Source organism: Pongo abelii, chromosome 17 (assembly GCF_028885655.2).
Source record: "Pongo abelii isolate AG06213 chromosome 17, NHGRI_mPonAbe1-v2.0_pri, whole genome shotgun sequence".
Lineage (NCBI taxonomy): Eukaryota > Metazoa > Chordata > Mammalia > Primates > Hominidae > Pongo > Pongo abelii.
This window is the reverse complement of record NC_072002.2, coordinates 52,773,175-52,781,594: the sequence shown is the minus strand read 5'-3', so window position 1 is coordinate 52,781,594 and position 8,420 is coordinate 52,773,175.

Sequence of the window (8,420 nt, the reverse complement as noted above, 5' to 3'; positions counted from 1 at the left end):
AATGTAGGATGGAGATTGTATACCATGCTCAAATGAATGTAATCATGACAATTTAACATCAATGGATAAATATATATTGGGGTATAAACACTTCAGATGCCTGAAATTGCACCATTATAGCATCTGCCTCCTCTTAGTAGCTATGTGGCCACCTCCTTCAATGACATCCATCTGTCTCAGCTGCATGTAGTAGTCTTGTAATTGGAAAAGACAAGTTGAAAACCATGAACACAGCAACTCTACGAAGTGTTGAAACAAGGAGATTTAACACACATACAGTCTAATATGGCAGAGTGAAGGTGTTCAACTGTAGGAGGACTTCCATATGAAAGGGTAAGTGACTGTGGCTTTATTTTATTTTAGACAGGGAGGCAAGGCAATCAGTACTCTGGATGCAGATCCTGGCAACATGCACAGGAGGTTGATATGTCAGAAACCAGGAGAATTTGGGATTATCTACAGGGTCTGATTCAGGGGCTTCCCATAATCCCTGTTCTTGTCATATGCCAGGGTAAAACAGAATAAGCTCAGTTAAGGGGAGTACTTGATAAAGCTAATCCCTATAGGCTTAGCCTTCAGATGTGAGTCAAGGGGTCCCAGAGGCAGAAAAGAGGGAGAAAGTCAATTGGGAACCTACCTGCATGGACCACTGTTACTCTTCCAAATACTCTCCCTCTCCTATGTACGCTACCATTAAATTTGTACTTATTTGCCAATGGACTATCCCATATCCATTACTTATAGGAAAATTCCCATTGGCAAATGGGTAACCATTTATTCTTTAGCATGCGTTTAGTTACACATTTTTCTCTAGAGCATAAGCATTGATGGAGTTCAAGAGATCATTCATTCAAACAACTTTTACTGAGTGGTTGTTATAAGCTAGGCTCTCTGCTATGTATTAGAAAATAAAAACAGGTTCTCTGCTATGTATTAGGAAAAAAAAGAAGCAAATACCCTTCTTTCCAGAAGGATTGTATGGTATAATGTGAGGGTGTCAGGGAGCTTTGATGTGCGATATTAGGTTGAAAAAGTTAAAGACATAGATTTTCTTATTTCCCAATTTTACCAAACACAAATCCACTGTATCTCATTTATTCATGGAAATTCTACAGCCAATCTTTCTTGCCATTTTCCAAAACCTTTTCCTTACTTTGCATATAGCATTTATCACATTAGATCAGCATTTCAGTCTCTCTCTCTCTCTCTCTCTCTATATATATATACACATTTAGAAATATAAATGCTAAATGATAATTTTATTCATCTTCTTTTGTTATATTGGTAATTCAGAAAGATGAAGCAGAGGTTTAACAGAAATTTTAATATATGAATTCCCTAACTGTCATCAAAAAGTTATTTCATTACGTCATGTCTGTGTGAATCCAAACGCCAAAAAAACAAAACAAAACAAACAAACAAAAAATCACAAAATACTGGCTTTTCCACAAAGTCTACTGGATAAAGTTCAAACGCCTTGGCCTGACCTTTCAGGCCTTCCACAAACTTAAAATGAAGCACATTCAAGTTTATTCTGTCACCCACCTGGTAAAACTATATGGCCATCATTTCCAGAATAATCTCTGTGCTTTTCTCCTTCCATGCCCCTGCCCATGCCTTGCTCTCAAACACAGCGACTGACCAGTACCATCCTCATGTAGTGACTTTCTTCTAATCCTTTAATGTTTTTTCAAGTCTTTCTCAATCTCACCAGAAATATTCTCTAGCTACTTTATTGAACTTTGTTTACTCTATTCAAATGGCTCTTGTCACATCCCACCTTCTATCACAGGTATTTTGTCACTGTCTTATCTCTCCTAATAGAAAGCAGAGATTCTAATGTACATCTGGGATCCTGCAGTTTCCAGCATATTGAATGCTGAGCATTATAAATATCTGATCAATGGCTAAATGAACTGAATTGAATTCAAGTCATTGAGAGAAGAGGGAGACCAATCAAAGCAATGTAATTACAAAACTTAGCCTATCTGGGGTAGGCTGGCAGGGGCAGAATGTGGAAAGTCTAAAACGAGCCTGCAGGGGAACCAGTTAAGGGACTTGCACAGTTATCCTGGTATAAGGAGATAAAAGCACACTCTGTCTGGTAGAACTGAGACAGGAAGGGAGCAAGCAAATTGGAAAGACATTTCTATCCAAGACATGGTGCATGCAGGAGATAAAAATGACGGTTTTTGCTTGGGAGACTGAACATGTTGGTACCATAGACCAAATATGTGGACAGAAACTGTCAACCTGTTAGGTGCCTCCTTGTTGATACAAGGTCTGAGGTTTTTTTTTTGTTTTTTTTTTTTTTTTAATAATTGCACATTTTTGTTACTTTGCTGAAAGTTTTTGCATTCTCCGAGGCACAGATATTCAGATAAGTAAGCTGTGTTCATATGAGTTCTCATGCTCAGTGCAGTTGCCTCAGGGCTACCTGGGACCACAGAAAGAAAGAATAGGCAGGGTTGTGGGACCTCCAGCATCTGCCCAGCCAGCCCACTTAGAGTGATCTTGATAACTGCAGTTTAGCATAAGATCGCTCCTGAATAGAAGCTTTCTACTGCTTTCAAATGTCTTGAAACATTTGCTCTAGAGATGGGGTAAGCAATCCACGGCCAATACCTAAGGACATTTACCTTTTTAAAGAGTTGTTTAAAAACAAAAAGAAGTTAGAGTTATACAACAAAGGCAAGACCTGGCTCAGGAAGCCTACACTATTTATAATCTGGTCTTTTAAGAATGTTTTCCCAGTGTAAGTACTTTTATAATAAAGACTTTTTTCCCTAATATCCTAGACAGAGATTGTTGTTGCTATTTGATGGCATTGCTCCTTCATGCCACCTAGAATGATACATGTCTCTTACCACTAGCCTTCTTTCCCTGCATGAGCCAACTAGAAACCTTGAACTCTGTGTTTATAGCAGCGACCAGCTCCTCCTCTCTCACAATGTTTATAAACCTCTTCAGGATTTCAGCCAGAGCTCTTGAAAATATTTATGCAATAAACAACTAATTTTTCAAGATAGTTATGGTTATACATATTGGGCAGGGGATATCCTAAAAATTCTAAATAAAGTACCTTATTTTAGTTATATGGTATGACTTTCCAATCACAGCAGTCACCTTTTCATAGAGGTACATCAAGATAAATAGAGCAATATCCATATTTTACAGTCTATAAAATTCAAATCTTTGCTTAAAAAAAGAGACTTTACATGCAATGCATACACCAGCTAGCAAGTTTATTTATCAACATATATTTAGGCAATATGTGCATTGTAAAGTTAGGACATCAGTTTTAGGGTCTGGGCAAATATTTATAGCCAAGATCCAAACAGGGGTGAGTGCCTATCAAAATATTTTGTGACAGGCAGTTATAGTTCATGGAGAAAAGAGCTACCTAAGGACTAGCTCTCCTCAACATTGGGAAGTGTCGAGTTTCATCTTCAGGAACTAAGGCTTCATTGCCTTTTCAGAGGAGCTTTTTTCTACCTCAACTGTTGCCTGGAGTTTAGAATCATTGTTATTTTACCCTACCCCTATGTTCCTATCATACATTTAAAATTATGTAAAACTCATATTTATATACAGGTGTACATGTTTGATAATATATGTAATTCACCTTTCTCCAGAGATGTGTGTATTTTAAAAGCAACTGGAAACTTCAGTCAAAGACATGGGCATATAAAAGCAGAAACGTAAGAAAATGGTTGGTCAGAAGAGCTGGCTATTTTGAGATGGAGTTATGCAATTACCTTAAATTATACAAACACCACGGCTTGGGAGCTGGTCCAGGTTGAGATTCTGGTAGGATGGCTGGATGTTGGGCCTCTGTCCAGAGAATGTGGTACTGAGAACAATCCATGCGATGGCAGGCAGGGGTGACAATGACTGCTAAAGCCTACCAAGGAGTCTAGAAGGAATGTCAATTCAAAAGGTGACAGAAAGAGGCAGAATCAAGGTATGAAAAACATGAATGGAGATTGGGGATGTCATATGAGAGCAAGAGAGTTTGGAACTCTGAGAAACGAAAGAGGGCTTGAGCACAAAGAATGTAGCCTCAAGCACTTGTCTCGGACACCTCTGATCTTGCCAATGGGGAAGCCATCATTAGAAGCAAGAACATCCTGAACGCTGCCCTGTGGGATCTATGCATGGAGTAGAGAGGCCAGGGTTCCCCACATTTGCCAAAGCATCTGAGCACATTCTCAAGAGGGACGTAGGTTTGGACACATTACTGCCAGATACTCTCACTCTTGCTTGTATACTTGTAAGCCTCAAAAACAGTCTAAATGAGGAATGAAACAGTAGGCTTTCACTGGGACCAATTTTGAAAAGTCTCTGCAGTTGGTCTTTTTCCAGACATATCTCCCAGAATAGTAACTGAGGCCTCAGTTTGGACACACAGGGCTAAGATTGTACCTAAAGAATATGGTTTGGGGAACACTACATAGGTCTCTGAGGTGCAAACAAATGCACTCCAATTTTTATTTATTGTTGTTGTTGTTGTGTTGTACTGTTCAGAAGACATGTTATTAGGAAAGTAAGAATGAAATCATGATTTGATAATGCCCAGAGTAACTAGGAATCAACCCCCAAATTATAGAATAATTTGATACATAAGGGGTTTCCCACTATAGGACAACTGACATCACATTCAACATGATGTGGACCCCATTGTTGGAAAATACGTGAGTCAGAAACTTCACCCCAGTCCTCTTAAACATGTGTTTTCCATAATTGCTGAAGAGATGCTAATGTGGTAGCAAGTAAATAGTTTAAAATATTCTGGCTCAGGAGATTTTGGGAAGTCAGGTCATGGGATAACCTGGAGATGCCAAGCCCAGATCAGATCACCAGTCAAAGAAGTGCTAAATGATTGTATCACTGGCTATTTATAATGCCCAAGGATGCCTGGGAGGCTGCTTATCACTCTTTGCCACCACAGAGAGAGATGGGATTCTTGGTGTTTTATGATCTAATTCCATGGATGTCCCACAGATTTAGTTCATTAAGTTGGGGAGAGTAGAAATAGCCAGAAACAGGTAGGTCTCTAATAGTGACAGTACTGAACATGCTGAAGCTTTGGCATGTAAGGGTCTGTACCCTGCTATGAAGTGTCACAGGGGAAGAGAGAGGTTCTGAGGGCTCCCTCCGCCTGGTGGGGTTTGCATGTTTGTGGAAGGCTTATCCAGAAATTCCAGGCGGAGTTAATTGAGATCCAGGCACTGGTCTATGTAGCAGTCTCACACAGATGGCTTTGGGGGTCATAGCTATTCATTCATCCAGTCTATGGACAACACAGCTCATGAGGCATATTTTCTTGGAACAACTAGCCTGATGACAGAACCACGCTGAGATGAACCATCCAAGATGTGGGGCATGATGTACAAATTCTGTAAAACTCCAAGGTCTCAGCCACTTCAACCTATAGAATTTTCAGAGACTGTTCTACAGTGATTTCCAAAGAGCTGTGTTTTTTCAACCTTGGTTATCAAAGGGCTAGAACCCTATAAGGTTATAAGGTAGCAGTTCCTGACAGAACCCAGGGGATAGTTTGGTGAGTGTCTCCTTCCAGGCCAAGTGGAAAGGCAAGATGCTCATGCTGTGAGCTCCTGGCCTGAGCCACAGCTAGAAGCCTCTTACCTCTACTAATCAGGGGCCCAGGGAGCAGCCACAGCCTAGCAGTTGGATTGGTAGTATTCCTGGCACCTGAGTATACAAAACAGCTGGACCCACAGAGAATGCCTTTATTTTTAATGAATACCTTATAATTTAGATCAGTGTACATCTCATTACATCCATTAATTTTTATTTTATTTAACCTTCAAAATCACCACTGAGATAGAGTATTAATACCACTTTTAAATAAGGGAAATTGAGGTTCGGAGTTATTAAATATTTTTGTTATTGATCACACAGTCAAAAATAAAGCACAAATCATTAAGGAGACACACACAGATACCTCTGCAGTGATAATGGCCCAAACTGCAGGTGCTTTACTTGGTCCTCATTTAGTAAAATGACAATAGTTCTGTTCACTGAGTGCTGATTATCTGTCAGGTATGAGCTATAGCTTTTCTTCTGATTGAGAAAACCATGATCATTTCATCCACCATCAAGACTAGATATTGAAAATAACTTAATGAAGCCTTGCTGTAAGAACCTTTTTCACTTTAAGAGACATGGGGAAAGAAATGAATAACCTAAAAGAGAAAAATTACTAATTATTAAATGTTAGGCTTTGTAACAGGCAGTGCAAGGAAACTTTATGGGTCAAAAATGCTCTTAAAGATTGTTCATTTTTCCACCTTCTACCAAATCATGCTATAGTTGGTTTCCCGACCCCAATTTTAGCTAAAGTGACCCTAAAGCAAAGGCAGATCTGACGAGGAGGTTTGGTCAATAAAAATTCTTGTAAAGGCACGAAATGCACAGAGTCAAACCATCCCAATTCCGTTATCATAGTGTCTCAAATTCCATTATTAGAAATTAATTTCTTGGACTTCCCTATTAATTTTATCTCAAAATCCAAATATTTTTGAAGGTCACATACTCATTAGATATTATCAGTTCCACTGTGGTGTGAATAAGCGTATTGTTGATCAGTTCTGAAAATTAGTTAAAAAGACTTCTCCACTGAGGAGTAGAAAACAAATAAAAGTGGTTGATCAGGATCTTTAAACAGAGCCACAGAGGACCAGCTTACAGGACTGCAGTGGCTTAAAGGCCGAATTCTGGAAGTGGTGGCAAGGTGAGAAGTGATGGGAATGAAGAAAGTTCTGGGAAGTCAGGCCTATGTCAGGGGCAGCTGCAGGTGTAAGGAAGGACAGACACAGAGCCAACTGCTGAAGCCTCGGTTTAAGTCCCAGCTCTTCTATATCCTCTGTCTGGGCCACTTTCTGAATCTCTGAATCTGTTTTCTCACATCTAAAGTGGGGAAGAAAGATAATAACTTTCACGGGGAAATAATTGTATGATTAAAATCAGATAGTGTGTTTGGGAATTTTAAGAGTGTAAAATACTAAACAGTTGTTGGTAAGAATTGTTGCATAGTGAGGACAAGCAAAAGGTCCCAGATTCTGGCAAAGTTGAGAGACTTTACAAAGTCTTAGTCTTAATGAGGCAAGTAGCAGCTTCCTAAACTGGTAACACTGAGAAATCTGATGCTGGATAGTCTGTAGATTAACTTTTCCATACTAGTGTAAACTAACACAAATCACAGGTCAGTGGCATGCAGAAAATCTGCACAGGTTCATGGAAGCATGAGCTTCAACATCTAGAGGCACTGCAGCCTCCATGGCCTGTGTGCTTGGTGTTTTTTGTTTTTTTTAGAAAAACAACCTTAGTCACTGATGTGACTGCATTGAACCTCAGCTTAAAAGAACTGCTCTTTGGAATAAATGACATGGAGAAAATGGTCAGAGAAGCGTGGGTCACCTGAGAAGACTCTTCCACTAAAACTGAAGGGTTAATTTGACTTGATTAGGTGAAAAGGTAGAGAGATCTAGCCTATCTATTTTATATGCTGATTTTAAGTGAAGACCTGTGACACACTGGAGTCTGTGTCCACAGAAGAAAGGGATTGAGCTGAAAAGCAGCTCTTTATGATCCTAGCTTACAGTATCTTGTCCACAAAATGGACTTGCAACCAATCTCTTGTATAATTACATGATGTACAATATTAACTCATGCTTTTTGAACTCGTTTTTAGAATTAAAGCTAGCACCACTTTATATCTTTTTGTTTAGACTTTTCTCCATTTCCTTGTGACAGGATCTGCTGCAATAGGTTGGCAGGGAAACTTGCATGGTCAGAGGATGCACTGACCTGTTTCTTGATTTCCCTATCTCACAAGCATCACCAGGATGGAGGACAGGCCATCCATACTAGGTTGATCTGTGGCCTCTGTTGCTTTCCAGTAAAGCACCCAGGACTTACAAATCTCAGATTTGCATCCTCCATCCAAATTCTAATGCTATTTACTGCAAGTGCAGCCTTGGGACGTGGGGGATTTTAGGTTTAACTATGCCCAGAAGAATATGCTGAGTGGCATATTTCAGTACATAAAGAATGATATCCAAGTGTCTGTGTTGCTCAAAAATGCAATTTAAATTAAATTACATTCCTCCCCATTCCCACCCCACCATCTCAGCACTCACATCTGTAGGCTAGCAAGCAGTCACACTTGAAATAGCAGCAAATAAAATCAGAGACATAATGAAAACTTCAGGCATGGAAAAGTCAGGCTTATGGGACCATGGTCTGAAAAGTGATCTAGCTGGCTAGCTAGATACAATGCCAGGGACATAGCTTTAACCCCATTTGCATCAAAGCCTCCAGTCCCCAGCATACTGATGCCTGAAACATACCTTTGAAAAGGAACAATGTTTGTTTATTTATTTTGCTTTTTTATT